This window comes from Geotrypetes seraphini, chromosome 9, assembly GCF_902459505.1.
Source record: "Geotrypetes seraphini chromosome 9, aGeoSer1.1, whole genome shotgun sequence".
In the NCBI taxonomy this organism is placed as follows: Eukaryota; Metazoa; Chordata; class Amphibia; order Gymnophiona; family Dermophiidae; genus Geotrypetes; species Geotrypetes seraphini.
Window position 1 is genome coordinate 159,175,138 of NC_047092.1, and position 22,564 is coordinate 159,197,701.

The following is a 22,564-nucleotide window of genomic DNA, read 5'->3' on the forward strand; positions in this document are numbered from 1 at the left end:
TTATTGGCATTAATGTTTTAGGTCGAAACTTAGCGGGGAATGAATGCTTAGTGCAAATTTTCAAATGAAATCTGGGAAAAAAATTTTGACTATCACACTACAAAAATAAATCCCAGAAATACCAATGCCGGGGAGTTTGATCCTCTGATAGGTCTCCAAGTCTTTGAACATAAATTACACTCTAACGTTATGGATATGAATACTGTAGAATGAAAATCTGTATTTTTGGGATTTATTTGGGTAGACTGACATTTTGGGTGCCATATATAGAGTTTAGCCCATAATTTACACGTGGTAGAAATTATTCTCTAAATAATTCTCTAAGAAGTTATAATATGGATTTCAAAGAGGCAGATTTAGGAGAAATTCTTGTAGACGTTTTCTAAACAATGGGGTAATGAATGTGTGGAACAGCCTGCCAGTGGAGATCAAAGAGCAGAAGCACTAACAAAACTTAAGAGCAAGTGAAGGAGGAAGAGCCGGTTTTGAATCCCACTGATGTGCATTGTGATTTGGGCAAGTCATTTGGGCAACTCTCCATTGCATCAAGTACGAACGAGGTACACCATAAGGGAGCAGGGAAGTGCCTACTCTACTAGGTTGCTATTGAACTTGAGTTACTGCTGAAAAGAGCTGTGATATATCCCTCCCTCCACCATAAAAAAAGAAAGATTGAGATAATCACTGAGACTGGAATTTTAGTTATGAAGTAATAGAAATCAAGTGGGATATGAGACAAAGCAATAGAGGAAATTGGGTGGATCAAATGGGCTTATGGTCCTTATCTAGCTTTCGATTCAGTGGTATAGTAAGGGTGAGCAGCGCCCGGGGAGTGGTGCTCATTCCCGCCCTCTTCCCCACCCCCCTCTGCGGCGCACACGCCCCCCTTCCCTTTCCACATACCTTTTTTAACTTCTCTGGCATGAGCAGCATGCCCACGTTGGTGTCGGCTCGCCCTTTGACGTCACTTCCTAAGGCGCGGATCCTGTAAGTGATGTCAGAGAGAGCGCTGATGTTGACGTGGGCAACAACCTCATGCCAGGAAAGTAAAAAATAGGCAAGGAGTGCACACGTGTGGCAAGGAGAGGAGGGGGGGGCAGAGAGGAGGGGAAGTGCTGTGCCCTTAGCAAAACGCCACCGGGGGCGAACCGCCTCCCCCCCCCTTACTATGCCACTGTTTCTATTCTACTCAATTATTCTCTTCTCCGAGCTGTAGTGATTAAATGATGCCTGAAAATCCTTGCCAAAGATACTGAAGAGGAAAAGAAAATCTGCTGTCAGGGTTTTTTCATAAAATTAAACAGAAGCAAGTGGAATATCAAGTATCAACGACAGAAATGAGAAAAAGAAAACAGATTCCATTCTGAATGGATTCAGCTGTAACTAGTTGTAAGATAGCCAACAGGAAACAGAGGACAAGTAGGAAGCAAAACTTATCCGACAGAGGAATGAGAGGAAGAACGGAGCATGAGATCTGTGACCATCTGCACAGAATTGTAAAGGAAGTGGCAATAAATTCCTTTGAGAAATGATTTTCATAAAATGGTTTACCTTAATCAGGCCAGATTATTGCTTTGCTATAATGATATCCAGTTACCTTCCTTCGGTGGCCAATTTTTATGCAACCAACACTCTTTTAGATATTATTCCAGGAGCTCATTCTTTTCTTCTCTATTACAAATTCTTCACTGTTCAAGGCTATAATTGCTTCTATCTTTTCCTTAGATTCTAATTTTGAATGCCTTTCTCTGTCTTAGACCCTCTTTTACTAAAGCCACCGGTAGAGGTTTCTACTGCGGCCCCGAGTGCTAAATGCTGCGATGCTGTTCCCTTTTTTTATTTTTTTTTAATCTTTATTGGTTTTCAAACTTTGACATTGCAATACAATTAATTGAACATAAAATACTGCATAAAACGTACTATTAACTACACAAGTAGTACATAAAACAATCATTTTCTCCCATCCATATGATGTGAGTACAATATTATAATTAAGTAATTTAAATCCTCAAAATACATTTCCCTCCCCCCAGCCACCCACTCTAGATGTGTAAAGAAATCTAAGAAAAGGAAAGATACATGACCCTTATTGCGAGGTAACACATGTAGTCAATGGGCTCCACCCTTTATTAAATGAACTACTAAACCCCACACATTCCACATTCATTCTCTCATATTTATATGTGGTACACACATTTGCCCACCAAAATGTGTAATTTATTCTGTTGTGGCTCTTCCAGTTATGTGTGACCATTTGGATAGCTATTCCCGTCATGATCAAGAAAAGACGGCTTTTATGTTTATCCAAAGTAGGCTTAACGTGTAGTAACGTACCACAAATTATGGCATAGGAATTCAATGAGCCTCAGAGCATTTAGCGCTCTGGGTCACGGTAGAAACCTCTAAGGGGGGGATATTTTGCATCCCTGTGTGAAGGATTGGAAAGTGGCAGCTTATAATTAGCGAAACGCTGGCCATCGTCGATGTGTGGTGTGCTTTTGTCTTCCATCTCAGATGACTATTTGAGCATTAATTGCCAATAGATATTTATTTCCCCGATGAATTGATAGTGAATTGGAGATCTCTTTGGGTTGCATTGCACAAGGCTTTTTCTTAGTAAAATATTAAACGAGGAGGTTTTTTATGCCAGTGATTTAAGTTTACCCCGTTTAGCCTCCACTTGTTCACAACTTCAGTAGTTGGTTTGGTGGAGGAGGGGATCTGAGGCTTTTTCCTACCTCGCGATAATTTTCACAGTAAAAGCCGTTTGAGGTGTTTATCCGGAGGTCTCCATTTCTATTCATACTTCTAGTGAAAATATTAGTATTTTCCAACAGCCCCGTTTGTTTTGCATGATTTATATGTTTACTATGCTGTGAACTTTTTTGAGAGTGTGGTTTGATATTATTGGCTTTTCTCAAGTGGGCTTGTGTTAGTTGGGATACCCTTATATGTTACATTAAACTACATTGTTGTTTATATACCGTATAACCTTCCAGTTCTATGCGGTATGTAATTAAAATGTCTTCTTTTACCAGAAAGTGTCCAATAACTGATAGTCGTTCTTCTTTTCAAGGTTCAGGGATTATTATATTTGATTATCTGCTTACAGAAAGTACATCAAAATGGAATGCAAACAAAAGTCATATAAATTAGAGAATGACATGGGAACAAATTTTTCCCTGTCCCCATTTTCCTGTCTTGTCCCTGCGAGTTCTTTTCCTGTCCCTGCCCTATTCCTGCAAGCTCTGTCCTCATCTGCACCAGCCTCAAACACTTTAAAATCCTAAGTAGCAACATTCTAGAGCTCAGATTGTGATGTCATAATGCCTCATTCCACCAATGCCTAAGCTCCGTCCTCATCTGCACAAGCCTCAAACACTTTAAACTCATAAGTAGCAACATTCTAAAGCTCAGATTGTGATGTCATAATGCCTCATTCCACCAATGCCTGTCCTCATCTGCACCAGCCTCAAACACTTTAAAATCATAAGTAGCAACATTCTAGAGCTCAGATTGTGATGTCATAATGCCTCATTCCTCCAATGCCTGTGCTCCATCCTCATCTGCACAAGCCTTAAACACTTTAAAATCATAAGTGTTTGAGGCTTGTGCAGTTAAGGCAGAGCTTACAGGAATGGAGCAGGGACAGGGGCAAAACTCATGGAAACGGGACGGGGAAATTTGTCCGTATCATTCTCTAGTACAGAGCAGGAAGGAAGTATAAATCAAATAGAAAGGCATAGCATAGAGAAAAAGCTGTGTTCCCAGGCCCTTGTGTCAGACAGCCACCTTTAGGTAACTATCAAAGATAAAGTTTATCACTCTTGAGACTGCCCAAAGCCCTCCCATAACACACCTCCACCACACCCATCTCGTGCTCTGAAGTACGTACAGAGGCTGGAACACCTTGCTAGACGTAAAGAAAGGCTGTTTTGATTATTGGCACTTGGACGTCCCGCCGATTAGGATGGCCAAGTGCTGATTTAGGCAGGTTTTTGAACATCTGGATGTTTTGATTATGCCCCTCTAAATGTATAGCCCTCGATGGAGACTACGTTGTTTAACTTGCATTTGTAGCACTACCCTCGTACAGCAGTAAAATTGCTCTTTTTTTCTATTTGTTTCATTTATGGTCATGCACTAATGTTAAATTATTACTAAAACAAAGTGATTGGCATTCAGTTAATTTTGATAGGTTAGCTAATGTGTCTAGTTCCCTTTTATTTGAAAGGGATTCAAAATAAGCCTAGAAATAACCAAGGCTTTCCTTGTACTTCTTTCAACCTAAAAGTGGGCATCAGCTCGGAATTGATCATTTTAAGGTGCTGATTATGAAACTATGGTAAAATGTCAACATGTTATCACAGCTTAATTTGCTAAACGAGTCACTAATCTGTGATAATTCAGTCAATGGCGTAGACGTGGGGGAGCCAAGCATTTAATCTCAGTCCCCACCAGTCTTTCCCACTGTTGCCATGTTACTGCTCATCCCCCGCCCAATGCTGGAGCCCTATTCATACTGCTTAAACAGCAGGAAGTTCAGAGGGTGCTCTGACCACCAATGCAGATGCTTCCACACATGCTCAGTTCGAGTATTTAAACTGACATCGGAGGCTGGAGCAGCCTGCCTGGTTTGCCATTTCTCAGATAGCATGGGCATGGCTTTGGCTGCAAAACTTCAGCTGGCGGGGCTTGAGAATCTCTGCCAGTAAAATACATTATTCTTCTCCCTGTGAGAATTCTTAAAAGGGCTGGTGCTTTTACAGACCCCTCTCTCCCCAGTGAAGACTCCTACCCACAGAAGAACCCCTGACCTCAGTTAACTCCCCTCCACTACCATCACCACAAACAACTCCTCAGTACTTCAGAATTCCCTGGTGCCAAAGAGCAAAAGTAATTGTGTGAGAACCATTAAAGGTCAACCAATACCATTTTGAACCCAGTACCAGAGAGAAAAGGATTGATCTTGCCATTGACCCTTTGGTAGGTATTTGGGCAGGGTTGTTTGGAGGTAGAAACTTAACCAGAAGGTGTGTGTTTGTGTGTGTGTGTGTGTGGGGGGGGGGGGGGGGGGGGTTGACTGAGAAGGGAAGAGAAGCATTCATGATGGTGGGGGATTGACACTAGGGTGGGGATGCCTTCAAGTGTAGGTATAGGTTTGATTTAGGGATACCTTTGAATAGTGGGGGTCCACACAGATATAACTTTGCTCCAACCCCTTTACAAAGAATATCCCGAGCATCAGGCTGTCAGTAAGTGGCCCAGTTCTTTGGGGAGGAAAATCAAACTAGTTCAAAGCTGTTGTTATTTTTCTAAGAATAACACAACTTGTGAAGTTCAGTACAAGCTGTGTTATTTGATTTGCATAATAAAGAAATGCTTTGCATTTCATTAGGTAGCCCACATTGTCTCATATTTGCAGCTTTAGAGTAGGGGTGTTCAGGGAAAGAGTTTAGGTAAAGCACGGGCAGGCGCAAATGAATACCGATGCATCTACCCATGATTTCTTCAGGGTTTGTGCTAGTCGTAGTTTATATCTATCTATTTATTTTTATTTATTAGGATTTATTTACCACCTTTTTGAAGAAATTTACTAAAGGTGGTGTGCAGCAAGAATAAGCCAGACAAAGGCAATAGACAATTACAGCGGTAAAAATATTCAAATAAAACACAAGGTATGGCATAATATGCTACTTAACATAAGAACATAAGAATTGTCCTACTGGGACAGACCGAATGTCCATCAAGCCCAGTATCCTGTTTCTATCAGTGGTCAACCCAGGTCCCAAGTACCTGGCAGAAATCCAAAGAGTAGCAACATTCCATAGCTCAGACTGTGATGTCATAATGCCTCATTCTACTAATGCCTAAGAACCAACCATCAGTGATGTCATAATGGCTTGATTGTCCTATACTTGGCTCACAGTACCTAAGATCTCAAGTACCTAGCTAGATCCCAAGTAGCAAATCAGATTTTATGCTGCTTATCCTAGGAATAAGCAGTTGATTCAGAGAAGAGCAACAAAAATGGTTAAGGGACTGGGGAGTTACCGTACAATGAGAAGCTAGAGAAATTGGGCCTATTCTCACTTGAAAAGAGGAGACTCAGAGGGGACGTGATTGAAACATTCAAGATATTGAAGGGAATTGACTTAGTAGAGAAAGAGAAATTGTTCGCCCTCTCCAAGGTGAAGAGAATGAGAGGGCACTCGCTAAAGTTAGAAGGAATAGATTCTGTACAACGTTAGGAAGTTCTTCTTCACCCAGAGAGTGGTAGAAATCTGGAACGCTCTTCTGGAGGCTGTTATAGGGGAAAGCACCCTTCAGGGATTCAAGAAAAGGTTGGATAAGTTCCTACTAGAACAGAACATATGCAGGTAAGGCTAGACTCAAATAGGGCACTGGTCTTTGACCTAAGGGCCTACGTGTGAGCACTGCTGGGCACGATGAACCACTGGTCTGACCCAGCAGCAGCAAATCTTATGTTCTTATTCCCCAAGTCATCTCAATAATGGCCTATGGACTCCTCTTTTAAGACATTATCCAAACCTTTCCTAAACCCCGCTAAGCTAACTGATTTCACCACATTCGCCAGCAATGAATTCCAGAGTTTAATTACACGTTGTGTGAAGAAATAGTTTCTCTAATTTGTTTTAAATCTACTACTTATTAGCTTCATCGCATCTCCCCCTAGTCCTAGTATTTTTGGAAAGAGTGAACAAGCGCTTCACATCTACCCTTTCCACTCCGCTCATTATTTTGTAGACCTCTATCATATCACCCCGAGCCATCTCTTCTTCAAGCTAAAGAGCCTTAGTTGCTTTAGCCTCTCCTAATAGGGAAGCTGCCAAACTTAGGAAGGAAAGTAATCAAATGCAGTGGCATCACTAGGTAGACAGCAAATAATTATCTTTAATATTTCATTATGTAGTAGCAGAAGCCATTTGGGAGATGACTATTTATTTCAAGAAGCCTTTAAAGATAAGATGCCAGAGAAATGAATTTAAGCACTTATGCAGTAAAAAAAAAAAGTGAACCTTCTTCAATGAGATGTAATGAACATGCGTATTTATGAATGAGAAGATCTAAGGCGCACAGGCATACAAGTAGGGTTACCATATAGCTCCAGAAAAAGGAGGACAGATTGAGGCATCCGGGTTTTACTTCCATTGCTTTCAATGAAAGTAAAACTCAAATGTCTCACTTCATTCTTCTTTTTCTGGAGCCAAATGGTAACCCTACAATACAAGCAAAATGGTAGACAGGGAAACAAAGGAAGAGCTGGCAGTTATCCATGATAGCAATATTCAGATGTTAAATGGAGAAGTTATCTATTAAGTTAAGCTGAACATCAGGCTTAAGAAGAGACAAGTTAATTTAATCATGTATTTTTAATGAGAATAACTAATGGGCAGACTGGATGGACTGTTCAAGTCTTTCTTTATCTGCCATCATTTACTATGTTACCATAATATAAAAATAGTCATACTGGGTCATACCAATGGTCCATCTATTCTAACCCAGTATTCTGTTTCACCAATGGTCAATCCAGGTCACAAGTACCTGGCAGAAATCCAACTAGTAGCAACATTTCATGCTATTGATCCCAGATCAAGCAGTAGTTTCCCCCATATCTGTTGTAATAGTAGACTATGGACATTTCCTCCAGGAACTTGTCCAATCTTTTTAAAACCCACATCTCCCTTAGTTATTCTTTGAGTAAAAAAATGTCCTCCTATTTATTTTAAAAGTATTTCCATGTAATTTTATTGAGTGTCCCCTGCTTTATCTACTTTTTGAAAGGGTGAACAATTGATGTGTTCTTACCTGATCTGCACCACTCAGAATTTTGTAGACCTCAATCATTATAATGATAATAATAATAATAATAATAACAGTTTATATACCACAGGACCGTGAAGTTCTAAGCGGTTTACAATGATTAAAAGGTATTACAGATTGAGTGGAATAAACAAAGTTCAGAGTTAGTGAATAACAGTTCTAAAGATCATTCGTTGAGGACTAAGATTGTATAGGTCAGTTACCTAAGTACTTCAGGAACAAATGTGTTTTAGGCGTTTCCTGAATTCCCTGTAAGTAGTAGGCACGAGCAGTTGTTCCAGGTCTTTACCATCTCAGCCATCACTTTTCCAAGCTGAAGAGCCCCAACCCCTTTAGTCTTTCCTCATATGAGAGGAGTTCCATGCCCTTTATTAATGTAAAATGCTTAGGAGATAACTAGTACAATGGTACCTCGGTTTACGACTGCACCGGTTTGCGAGTGTTTTGCAAGACGAGCAAAACATTCGCAAAATTGGTGCTTCGCAAACCGAGCTTGCCTCAATGTACGAGTGCCTCCCCCTATGATCCGGCACACCCCATGCTGCGATCCGGCACCCTCCCACCCACCCGAACACTTCGCTTACCCTCCATCTGGCACCCGGCACCGGCACCAACGCACAGGACATGCCGGTGCCGTTGCCCGAAGATCTGCAGTCCTTTTTGCTGGGCCTTGAGCATCTGCGCATGCTCAAGGCCTTCGAGTTTCCGCTCTCTCCGAGATTCTCGGATCTCCGAGAATCTTGGAGAGATCGGGAACTCGAAGGCCTTGAGCATGCGCAGATGCTCAAGGCCCAGCAAAAAGGACTGCAGATCTTCGGGCACCGGCATGTCCTGTGCGTTGGTGCCAGTGCCGGATGCCAGATGGAGGGTAAGCGAAGTGTTCGGGTGGGTGGGGGGTGCCGGATCACGGTGTGGGGGGGGGGGGATCGTGTGGGGGATGCCGGATCGTGGCGGGGGGGGGTGCCGAATCGCATGGGGGATGCCGGATCGTGGCGGGGGGATTCCAGATCATGCGGGGGGCCTTCTTGAGCGGGGGGAGCAATGCCGGTTCTCGGGGGGATAAAGCAGTGCTGCTGGCCTCGGGGGGGGGGGGGTGAGGGAGGTGGGAACGAATCAAGCGAGTCTTCCTTACTTTCTATGGGGAAACTCGCTTTGATATATGAGCAATTTGGTTTACGAGCATGCTTCTGGAACGAATTATGCTCGTAAACCAAGGTTCCACTGTATATAAAAAAATATAAATCAATCAATGAATAAAATTGTTTTGGTTGCGCTTTTTTGATTCTTTTCTCGTTCCACTATATCTTTTTTGAGATACGACGACCAGAACTGTGCAGAATACTCAAGGTGAGGTCATACCATGGAGCAATACAGAACCAATATTCTCAGTCTTATTCAGTATCACTTTTCTAATAATTCCTAGCATCATGTTTGCTTTTTTTTTTTTGCCACAGTCACACACTGGGCAGAAGATTTCAGCATAGTATCTACAATGACACCCAGATCTTTTTCTTGGGTGTTGTTGTTTTTTTTTGTTTGTTTTTAAATAATCTGCCTTTCACAAAGTGGATCACAACATAACACAAGCAATAAATTTACAAAACCAAAATTACATTCATCATACAATAATTAAAATTTCCACATAATTATTGGACATAAAAAGTAAAAACATAACAGCAATAATATTACACAAACATAAATATTTTCATTCTGTAGCAAACCGCAATGATTGCATTCTACTCCAACTGCCAACTCAGCCTGTGTATTTCATAAGGCAAAACAGGTGACGTTTTAGCAATTTTTTAAAAAACGCCCAAACTTCTTTGTTGTTTAATATAGGATGGGAGCTTATTCCACTCTCACAGTTTGCAATCTTAACTGTCTTCTAGATGGTGTAGACAAAACATGCTGTGTCGCTGAACGCAGCTTCGGGAGTGCAATATATGGAAATATCAGCCCTGTCATTATTAAATGTAATAAAATCCTAGCCTTGTCCCCATTGCGATTCCTTGCTAAGGTAATTGAGAAAGTAGAAGCCCCCAAATTCTCGTACTCTCCTATCTACAATGTCCTAGAAGAATAATTATTTTAAAATGAAACGTGCAAGTGCTATGCAATGGTGATTTGTGATGCTCAGAAATGGCTGGTGTAATAAGTATACCTGTCTTTTATTTCACCCGCTGTACAGCTCCCAACCTTGGAACTATGGATGTTTGCATCACCGGTGTCACCTGCTGCTAGCTCTTCTGCATCCTTTTTGCAAGCTATTGATAAGGTACAGTATGATGTTATGAAATGCTCATTCATTTTGATGAATACCTTTCAACGCTGCAGACAACATTTGTTCCAGAATCTGTTTCCATGGAACCAACAGTACTGAGTGCTCAAAATGCATGGCTGATGATTTGCAGTGGAGTAATTCGACACCACCTTATAATAGTGATAGACACCCCCCCCCCCTCATGCTTTCCCAGAAGTAAAGCTTGCCAGCATTTGTGGATAAGATGCATACAACCTGCATGTATTTCTTCTCCATTTCTTAAGTCCCATGAGTCAATTTTCAAAAAAATGAATGTAATCAGTTATCTTTATCTGGTTTGCCTGATACAACTAGCCTTTGGCTAAACATTCATCTAAATCTACCAAGACAAATTTTCACTAGCTAGATTTAGGCCTATGATTTGTATAACTGGTGTTATTAAATATGGACAGAAACTACCTGAAATTCAGGACTATTTCAACGGCCAGGAACGGCTCTTGGCTGGTTATAAAGTGTTTGGCCAACTAACTACTAATATTAAGCGGGAGTTAACCAACTATCTCCATTAAATATTAGCAGTTAGTGATAGGCCAAGTAGAGTAGCCAAATTGGGCTGTGCAAATAGCTGGCCACTATAACTTAGGTGGTTAAGTTTGAGCCAGTCTAAAATAGACTGGATATTCAAGGCCAGTCATCACAAACGGCCCAACATTGAATATATCGGGAGCTAACTGGACTCCCTCCCGTGGTCTCAATATCGGCTCTGAAGAGAGCAATATTTATATTGCCCACAAGCCTTACAGGTCTGTAAGCATGTTGGACATTGTACCCTTTGATCTGTATGCTAATTTGCAAAGGGAACCCACCAAAGAGCTATAAATTTGGTTTGGGGGGATGTGGGTACTTTGATTCTGCATAATGTGTCCCTTTGTAACAGAGAATGGGTACTTTATATCTGCATATTTTTCACCTATGTAGACACCAGGAAAATTCTTAGTAGGGGAATGAACACTGTGAGCTTGATTGCTACTACCGTGTTTCCCTGAAAATAAGACCTACCCTGAAAATAAGCCCTAGCATGATTTTTGGGGTAGGTCTTAATATAAGCCCTACCCTCAAAAATAAGTCCTAGTCGCCGGCAGCAGCACATCCCCCCGCTCCCACTGACCCTTCCATCTCTCCCTCCCATCCGAACCCCAACCGCGAGACTGAAATACCTGGGAACAAACATCAGCGTTGGCAGTCCAGGCTGCATCGCGGCCTTCTCTTGCCCGGGCGTTCTGTGTGCTGCGTTGCTGATGACATCATCAGTGATGTGGCAGAGGAACATCTGGGCGTGAGAAGGCCGTGATGCAGCCTGTGCTGCTGACGCTGTTGTTTGTTGCCAGGTATTTTGGTCTTGCAGTCGGGGTTCAGATGGGACGGAAAGATGAAAGGGTCAGGTCCGGGTCCAGGGGGGACAGCAGTGGCGGCAGCGGAGGGGGAGATGGGAGGGATAGAAAGATGCTGCATGGGGGGTGGGGGGAAGGGGGGATAGGAGCTTCAAGGGTTCTGCTGCACAAGGGATGGTAGGGAGGGATAGAAGCTACAAGAGTTCTGCTGCACAAGGGGAGGGAGGGATAGAAGCTGCAAGGGTTCTGCTGCACAGGGGGATGGGAGGGAGGGAGGGATAGAAAGATACTGCACAAGGGGTTGTGTGAAAGATGCTGTACATATGAGGGGAAAAAGGAAATAGGAAGAATTGGGGTGGAGGAGAGGAAGGGAGAGTTGGTTATTGTACATGAAAAAAAAAATAAGACTTACCCGAAAATAAGACCTAGTGCCTTTTATGGGCCCAAAATTAATATGACAGTTTCTTATTTTCAGGGAAACATGGTAGGAATCAACAGGAGCTTCTTGGAGGCTATTTGTCAGTGATTACTAGCTCTATAGAGAAGTGTGTATTTGTTGGTGGTCGGCTGCTACTCCACAGCTCCTTGCATTGCAGATTCCTTCATCTGATTTGACCCCATTTGGCTATATTTAGGCATTCCCAATATAGCTATAGACTTCCTATTTTACAATGAAAACTATCATTAGTAGCTGGAGGTGCCATTTTGAACCCAGGCACTGGATGGAATAGGAGCAACTGGTCCTCTAACAGATAGCAGGCATGACTTAGGCCCATTACAATGTTCCTTGCTGCAGCTACACTAATGTAAGAGCTCAGGGTGGCCTTTATTTTTCCACATTTATTTTTTTAAATTGCTGTTCTTGCTGCATGTGTCGGCAAACACATATATATACCTGACATCCTTATGTATAGTTTATAACAAGCTCCACATTTGGCAGAAGCTTTTGTAAAATATAGGAAATCTTGAGACTAGCCTGACCTGGACAACTCAGTTCTTCTCTTGATATCCTACATTAAATGGGATTTTAGGTCACTTGGCAAAAATCTGCACTTGGGAAACTATGCAAACTAGCATAGATCCACACCTCATTAATTGCTCAATGATTACATATAATGAAAGGAATTGGTCTCACATGCCAGCCAATTCTACCGTATGATGATTCATTTTGTAGACCACTCATCCCCCATCTGCTTCTTTCTCATTGCCATCTTAGCAAAGAATAGAATAAAGCCGTCTGTGAAAGTCAGCATTTGAAATGATATACATAAGCTATAGGTGTGCAGAACTACCGTCAGCTTCCTTTCTAATGGTATCTAATGGTTGAATGTCGCAAACAATAAAAATGCCTTACCCATTTTGTGGTTTCTTGAAAGCACAGTGCAAAACATTTCCTACTGGTGAACTCAATAATCGTTTGGTATGAGATACAAGCTTTTTTCTTCTTCGAACTGCTGACTTGTAATAATTCAGAACAAAGTAAAATGCTTATGAGTGTTAACCTAGAAAAAACTCTGAAACAACTGGTAGAAGTAACACTTCTGAAATAGGCCACTTCCCTGTAAACTGTTCAATCACCCAGAAAAATATTTGGAATGACAACAAAGGAGTTGTTAGCTTTGCATGCCTAGGAGAATGTTTAACAGTCCTGCAGGGGGATTTAGAAAGTCAAACACAAGCTTGCAAAAGGCCAATGCTGTTCCATTATGAGATCAGCATGTATTTACATTTGCGGGCAGATTTTAGATGAAAAATTTGTTGAGGTCAAGATGTGGAGAATTCCCAATGTAGTTTACAAGAATCTCTGTCAAGCATAGAGTCTCATGAAATAGGTTCAGGGCTGCATGTTAAAATCCTTCCACGTACTGAGGGAGTAGTGATTTTAAAAAGCTACAAGTGAGAATAACAAATATAGAAGTCTCCCCTCCTCCACATACACATAGATGTGGGAGGAGCTTCTAAGACTGCTGCTTCGTCTTTAAAGGGCCAAGATTCCAGCATCTGCACATGCAGACAGGGTCAGAGCAAGAGTAAGATGTAACAGTGGTGCTTAGGAAATGGTTTGGTACCCTTAAATGATGGTGCATCCTTGTTCTGCTTAGTGCACTTTCTGTGTTGTGTTCATGGGCTTAATTTACCTCAACGGACATCAGCAGACCAATAGTCCCCTAATTCTAGAAAGTTGTGGCTCAGATTTGCAACTAGCATGCAAATGTTCGTGCTTAGGTTATAGAATAACGCCAGTTGTGTATGTACCATAATAATGAGCTGATAATTGGTATTAATGAACAATAATAGGCTGTAACTGGCCTTATTTGGTACAACTTTATTTGTAGAGGCCTTTTGCTAAATGATTTGCTGATGAATTTTATGATTGCAATATATATATACTTATGTTTAATGTTATCTGACAGTTATATATGTATCTTTGTGAACTGCTTAGGTGTAAGAGGATTAAAAGAATTTTTAAATAAATAAATTAAACAATTGGAACCAATTAGCAATTACATACATAATTACCTCTAATTGGTATTTTATAAATTGTGCACTCAGACTCCAGAGCATGCAACGTCAAGTGGGCGTGGACCTGGGAGGGACATGGGTGTGTCAGGGCATATCAGGTAGTTACGCATACAGGTTATAGAATATTAGCATTTACCATATTTTTTTGCTTCATAAGACGCACTCCCCCCCAAAAAAAAAAGTACGTCTTTTGCGTCAGTAGTGATTCATATTCTAGGATTTCCTGGTGCCACTTAGGACTCCTTTTATGAAAGTGTGCTAGCAGTTTTAGCGCACGCTTAGTGCACTCTGCAATGCCCCGCGCGTTAGATGCTAACGCCTCCATAGAGCTGGCATTAATATTTTCTGTGTAGCGTGGGATTAGCGTGCATGGCATTGTAGCGCGCGCTAAAAACGCTAGTGCACCTTCGTAAAAGGAGTCCTTAGTCTTGTTTTCTGGGAAGGGGTGTTTATGCTAATAGCGCTCGACTTGTCAGCAAGCTCTTTTTATGGACATAAGTGAGTCATACCACTTCTCTGATGATCTTTAGACTCGTTTACTGCATTTGAGTGGGCTGGTTTGTTCACTGATCGTTTTCCAATAGTCCAAGAAGTCTTGATCAGGAATAGGGAGGGATAGTAATGAGTTATCTATTTCATTACAGTATGATTCAGGGGCTACTTTTTTTTTCTATAATGAAAGGGTCAGTTTGGTTATTTATAAGTCTTTCCAGAATATGGTGAATTCCAGGAGTAGGTGGTCTGACCAAAGTACTTTGGAAAGGGAATTAAATTCTAGATAGCTTGTGTTTTTGCTGAAATGAAAGAGGTGAGTAGATCCAACTTGTGACTCTTTTTGTGTATGGGGATGTTTAAACAAGGGTTTGAGGTCTAGCTCATTTAAGAGGTCAAGGAATTTTAGGGTTTAAGAGTTTGAGGATGAGTCCAAATGGAGGTTGAGGTCTCCTATGATGAAAGTGGAGTCATGTATCATGGTTCTTGAGATGATGTCTGAGAACTGTGGTTCAGCATCTAGACACTTTCCATATCATATCAAGCATACTCAAATTTTGGCATGTAAAATGAAGTATTATATATAGAATCTGGAGGTGTGTAGTTTTAAGGTCCAATGATATCAGAAGCCCCAATTGACCCCTATCTATTGACACTGCATTTCTTCTAGAAAGCCTACCAAAACCACCCCAGTACTATGTTGGAATGAAAACACACTTGTGTATAGCTCAGACCCTGTATTTTAACGAAATAATCATAGAAATCCATGCCACCATTCCCACATTTAAGATTGGATGGTAATTGCTAAGCTAAGATTCTGGCAGAGATTTTTAATAACAGGTCACACCACTGCCTTCTTAAAAGCACATGGAAATTTTACATTTTCCACTGATTTGTATATCATGCTTTTTAAACAGTAAAAGTTTTCCTCCAGCAGAGGTTTCAATCAATCCTGCTGAACAAATATTATCTTACTCCTCTTTCAAATGTATTCACCAAGTTCTTAAATAATCCTCCTCAAGGATGGCAAACTCACTCCAGAGCCCAGACTTCTCATTTCCTTTCATCCTTAATGAATCTTCCTCCTCCCTTCTGTTCTAGTTTCAGACTGTATTAACATAAACCTACTAAATTTCACAGCTAATAAGGCAGTTTATTATTTAAAAATGTAAAAAAAATCTTCAAATTATTTTTTAAATTGACTTTTAAAGTCTACATCATTGTCGATGGGTTTTATCACTAGCCTGCTGCCCTGGCCAAATCTGTAAAAATGCATATTATTAATTCAAAATATCAACTTTTAGCTCAGGTAATTATCTCTCCTGCTGCTCTATGAACTATCAGTGAATGAATGATAAGAACATAAGAATAGCCTTACTGGGTCAGACCAATGGTTCATCAAGCCCAATAGCCCGTTCTCACAGTGGCCAATCCAGGTCACTAGTACCTGGCCAAAACCCAGGGTGTAGCAATATTCCATGCTACCAATACAGGGCAAGCAGTGGCTTCCCCCATGTCTTTCTCAATAACAGACTATGGACTTTTCCTCCAGGAACTTGTCCAATCCTTTCTTAAAACCAGCTACGCTATCTGCTCTTACCACATCCTCAGGCAACTCGTTCCAGAGCTTAACTATTCTCTGAGTGAAAAAAATTTCCTCCTATTGGTTTTAAAAGTATTTCCCTGTAACTTCATCAAGTGTCCCCTAGTCTTTGTAATTTTTGACGGCGTGAAAAATCAATCCACTTGTACCCGTTCTACTTCACTCAGGATTGTGTAGACTTCAATCAGATCTCCCCTCAGCTGTCTCTTTTCCAAGCTGAAGAGCCCTAACCGTTTTAGTCTTTCTTCATACGAGAGGAGTTGCATTCCCTTTACCATCTTGGTTGCTTTCCTTTGAACCTTTTCTAGCGCCGCTATATCTTTCTTGAGATATAAGGAGATAAGTACTGGAATAATTCTCAAGGATGTGATGTACAAAAGATTATGTTTTAGTTTACAATTATACATCAGACATTGTATCTAATCTAATCCTTAGGTTTGTATACCGCATCATCTCCACGTTTGTAGAGCTCGACGCGGTTTACAGTAGGAGAAATAGGAAGGAACTACAACAGAGGGTTAGAGGTAGAAGTGTGAAGAAAATTTAGAGGACTTGGGATGCCAACATATAAGAGTTTCCTTGATTCCTAAGTTGGAGGGAGACTTACATTTTTTGAGAAAAGCCAGGTTTTCAGATGTTTGCGGAAAACTTGGAGAGAGCTCAAGTTCCGAAGAGGGGAGGTAAGGTTGTTCCAGAGCTCAGTGATTTTGAAGTGGAGGGAGGTCCCTAGCTTTCCTGTGTGGGAAATGCCTTTTAGCGAGGGGAAGGATAGTTTTAATTTGTGGGAGGATCTGGTGGTATTAGGGTTTGAGGAATTCCAAGAAAGAGGGATAAAGGGAGGGAGGATACCATATAGGATTTTGAAAGTTAAACAGGCGCATTTATAGTGGACTCTGGCGATTATCATGCTTTCCCAAAGATCTTACAATAATTTTTTCAGATCTATAAACCGAGAAGAGAGCTTAGAGATGTAAATGGGATGAAATTAAGTTTGGAGGGGAGAATGTCGACTATGCATGCTAGGATCAGAGCATCAATGATATCTGTGGCTGGCGTAGAACTATGCAATGCCCTTCCTGGTATCCTGCGGTTTTGTATGGGGGAGGATGAATTTTAAGAAAATTCTGAAAACTCAATTGTTTGCTAATGCCTTCTTATGCTAAGATGTATTTCAGTTGATAATCACCTTTTAGAATTTTTCTGACATCGAAGTATGATTTAAAGCTTGTTTGATCTCCTGAACTGATCGAATTTGTGCTCCATCCCTATTATAACAGGGATGATTAACGTTGTTGTCTTGATATGTCTGTTATATGTGACAATCAGAGAGAAGGTGACAGGAGTGGAAGCGGGTGAATGGACGCTCAAATCCCTGACGAAGCGTTGTAGCGAAACAGGGAGCCCTGTTGGATGTGGAAGTGTTACAATGGACATGCTTGAATAAGCTTTCAATTGACTTCCCACGGAGCATTTTTTGTTCCTGCTTTCTAACCCCAGGACTACGTTTAAACAGCTATTTGTTCAGATAAGTGACTTTTATGACACTACTCATGAAAAATTATTTAAAAAATTTATAAAACGAGATGTGTGACTCTGAATATGCTAATAGAGTTTGAAGGAGTTTTTTGACCAAGGATGTGTCTGCTAGTTTCAAACTTTGTCTGAAACTGGCTTGTCTATGTGGGAAGCTTTTTAGAGCCCCTATTAGACACTGAGGTCTTTTCTCCTTTTTTTGCTATAAATTCTGATGCGTAGCCCTGGTTTCTGAGGGGTGTTTTTGTGAATTTTTGATTTTTTGGACATTCTTTCTTGTGTGTTTGAATTTTTACAATCGGAGAGAAACCAGATTCTATGTATGTCATTTGGAAACCGCATAGTTGTATGCGGTATATACATTTTTAAATAAATAATACATATTGACTCAGTTCAGCTTTGGAAACAGATCCTTTTGGGGGTATAAATCTTGTGATCTACACACAAGCTTTTAATCAATAATCCAAAATTTCCTATAGCTCTATCACAAACTCTTGTTCTAAGCCCATTTTCTTTACACCATTTTGCAATTTTCTCTAGAGATCTACATTTTTCTCGCTGCACATCCATGTTCTGTAAACATTTGAGGACATTTATTATGCATGCAGATATGAATTGCAGATGATAATTTTGATTTTTTTTTTCATCCTCAGTTTTGTACTGTATGTTTAAAAACTTCTTTCCTTTCAATTGACTGGTATTGTAAAGTGGCATCGCTGAAGCCTTTCAAACAGCTGGTTTATTGAAGCAATCTGCTTGCTGGACAGAAAAGTTTCTCTGGGAAAGTAATGCAAACCGAATTCCAGCTCCTGGGACATGAGAATTTGCACTACATTTGGCAATAATTCAAATGAGCCTTTCTTCATGACATGTAATCATGTGTCACTTTACATTTTACAAACCATTATTTCAACTAATTGGATTTAGTTAATTCTTCTCGGGGTTTGCTAAGACGACTCTTTGCCTGTGTAGCTGTCTGTTCTTCCTTTCGTCTTCCCACATTTCATTTATTGGAAAACATTATTAGTCTCCTCTTCCATCTTGTTCCCCTGCACTGTCAATCTATTTTGGAATGTAGAAAAGACTTAAGAGGCCTTTTGAGCATCCTCTGATCATTTCACATCTGATTCACATGCAACCATTCTGAACCTTTCTTAACACCGACAGACTGGTGCAATGAAATGAATCTTGTGAAACTGAATTTAACATGATAGGTTTAAGAGGCAGTTGTAGCAGAGTTTAGGTGTCATTTGCACATGTATAAATCAAATTTGCCTATACTACAATGTAAGTTGCCTCTGTCAAGCTGCAGCTGTTGTTCACTGCCTTGAGTGAACCACCGCATAAAGGTAGGTAATAGATCTTAATATAGGCAGTGGAATGTTGCGTTGTTTGGGGTGGGGAGGGGGGCCCAGGAGCTCCGCTCTAGCACAAGACCTCTCGGTAGCTCCCGAGTCCCCCACCCACCTCCTCCCAGCGCTATAGTTTTAAATCTTCGGGCAACTGCCATGCAGCGTCTACCGGCAGGCCTGCCCCCAGAAGTAGAATGAAGAGTTCCAGGGCCGGTCTGCCGTTTGACACTGCACGGCAGCTGCCCAAAGATTTAAAATCATAACACCGAGAGACGGGAGCACAGGTAATAAACAGCGACCAAAACATTTTGGGGAGGCTATGGCCCCTGTGGCTTCCCCCGTTCTGACGGCTATGGATCTTAATAACTAGAGATATTCAGCTGGGTAAACGCATGTGGAGTCCCACAAGGCTCTCCCCTGTCCCCCTCACTTTTCAACATCTACAGGGCCGCACTTGGGAACCTATTACAAAGCTTGAAAATCAAGTTCTACATCTACGCTGACGACATCACCTTAATTTTTCCCCTATCCACCATATCTCCGGAGACAACAAACCACCTGGCATCTACCCTAAAACAAATTGATCTATGGATAACTGATTTCAAATTAAAACTCAACTCTGAAAAAACCAAATTCTTTCTGGCAAGTCCAAACGACAAAATCAAAGATTCTACAATCTCCTTAAATGGTCATGTCTTTCCTATCACAGATTCCATAAAAATTCTGGGAGTGACACTAGACCGCAACCTCACCCTTGAAACTCACACCGACTTACTGGATAGAAAAGGCTTCTCTGCCTTATGGAAACTGAGAACCATCAGAAAGTACTTCGATGCAATCTCTTTCCGACTACTGGTATAATCATACATCCTAAGCCTACTCGACTACTGCAACATTATCTACCTGGGGTCCTTAAAAAAAAACCATTCAAAGACTCCGCATCATCCAAAATTCGGTAATCCAACTTATCTTTAGGCTGAAAAAATGGGAACACATATCTCCCTACTACCAAAAACTCCACTGGCTACCCATGGAAGCAAGAATCCAGTTCAAGTTTGCCTGTATCTGTTTCAAATCCATTCTAGGTATGGCCCCCTTATACCTGGTTCCCCATTTCTCCTTAAGCTACCCTTCCAGGCCCACCCGCAGAGCCCACTTCTTCAACCACCCAACTCTAAAGGCCTGCTGATACAAAAGTCACCTAAACAGAACACTTGTCTTCCAAGCAGGTCATCTAAATGACTGGCTGAGTAGAATTATCTCGCACTCCTCATCCTACCTGAACTTCAAGAAATTATTAAAAACTAGCCTATTCAACTGAACTATAACCTAGCCCTCTCTCCCTCCCCTGCTCCCCAAGTTCTCTTTCCCTACCCTTCGCCCTGACCCCCTTACTTTTGTCCCTCATATTTTACCCATTCCCCGCACACGCATATTTATTGTATCTGTATTCGCTGACTGTAACTATTCGCTGATTACCCGCCCTTCTCTATTGTAAACCGTGTTCGCTAATTCTTCGTTGTATCTGTATTCACTGATTGTAACTATTCGCTGATTGTCCAGCCCTTCTTTATTGTGAACCGCCTCAAACTACTACGGCTTTGGCGGTATATAAGAAATAAAATAATAATAATAATATCTTATTAAATAAACATATAACTTTCATCATTTTTACTGTGGGCAGACATAACTGGAAGAGAATTTAGGTTGGTGATCATAGTCACATTTCAAGTCAAGATGAGTATATATTTTTTTGTATTTTCCAAAGGTTCTTTGATATTAATTAGACAACAGAAATGGCTTCCATAGATTGTGTGCAAATAATTAATGTCCATTAGAGAATGACACGGGGCAAATTTTTCCCCCGTCCCCATGGGAACTCATTTTCCCATCCCATCCCCGCGAGTTCTTTTCCTGTCCCTGCCCCATTCCTGCAAGCTCCGTCCTCATCTGCCCAAGCCTCAAACACTTTAAAATCAGAACTGTCCGAGGCTTGTGTGATTAAGGCAGAGCTTACAGGAATGGGGCATGGACAGGGACAGTGGCAAAACTCACGGAGACGGGATGGAGAAATTGAGTTCCTGCGGGGATGGGGACAAATTTGTCCCCGTGTCATTCTCTAATATCCATCTCTTGCATGCAGTTTAGAAAAATAAAAATGCTCTGAGTGGCTTGATAGACATAACGAGGACCAGGTAGAATTGCTCACCCGTAGTAAATATAAGTTTTACATGCTTAGAAAAAAGTCACAGATTAAATGTGTAATATTTGTTCACACACAAGGAGGCCACAGAAGGATCAAGTTCTGATTTGTTTCCTTTTCTCATTTACTCTTCCAATTATAGCATTAATCATTGGCACGTAGACTTCAAAATAAAATACTCTGCTGTGCTTTGGCATTCAAGTGTGCTTTTGGATTCAAAAACCTTGGAATCTTGCTGTCAAAGCCTTTATTATTCAGATTGCATGTTGACTGCATGACAACTAAGCTTTCTGTAGAAATGTGCTAGGCACTTTGATTTAGTCACTGCATTCCTAATGCTATTGTTCATACAATCATTCACTTTGCAACAACTGGCCTTCTGTGATACAGCTTTATTAACTACTTCTGTCATAGAAACACGATGGCAGATACAGGCCAAATGGTCCATCCAGTCTGCCCATCCATGGCATCCACTATCTCCTCCTCTCCCTATAGGCTAAGATTCTTAACACCTGCATTGTGAGGTCACAGAGCTCTATGGTTATAGAAACAATGACACCACCAAAACGATATTCATAGAATTGACCAGAACCAGGGACTAATTAGATAAGGCTTCCTGTCAAATACGGAGAAAAGACCTCAGTTTCTTCCAAGGATACTTATCACTTGGAAAAACTCTATGATTGCTAGACAGCTATCATAGGAAAAAAAAAACATCCTTGGTCTACAAAAACTCTGCTTCAATAAAGTTACTCAGTCCATTTTCCAAGCATTTAGGGCTCCTTTTACAAAGGTGCGCTAGGGCCTTAATGCGTGTTAAATTCCCGAGCGCGCTAGCCACTACTGCCTCCTTTTTAGGAGGTGGTAGATTTTCAGTAATTTTGTGTATGCGCTAAAAAATCCTAGCGCACCTTCGTTTCAAGTTTCAAGTTTAATAAAATTTTTGATTAATCGCTCAATCATATTTCTAAGCGATGAACATTTTAAAATTACAATATTTGGGGAACAATATAATACTTAGTAATATATTACGTCCAAGCGGACTAATAGACAAACTTAACAAACCATAAACACAAGGAAAAAGGAGAATGAAATACAAAATCATTAAAGGAAAGTAAGACAATCAGGGAAAAAACAAAAGGCAGGGAAAACAAAAAACCTTAATATTGTACAGTGGAATTAAAAATGTAACCAGCGAATTAGTTAGCTAATTATCAAAAGCATCTTTAAAAAGAAAAGTTTTTAAATTACACTTAAATTTCTCCAGATTGCGCTCTTCCCTTAAATAAATAGGGAGGGAATTCCAAATTTGAGGTGCAGTAACAGGAGCCCTTAGTCTTATCAATATGAGCATACTTAAAA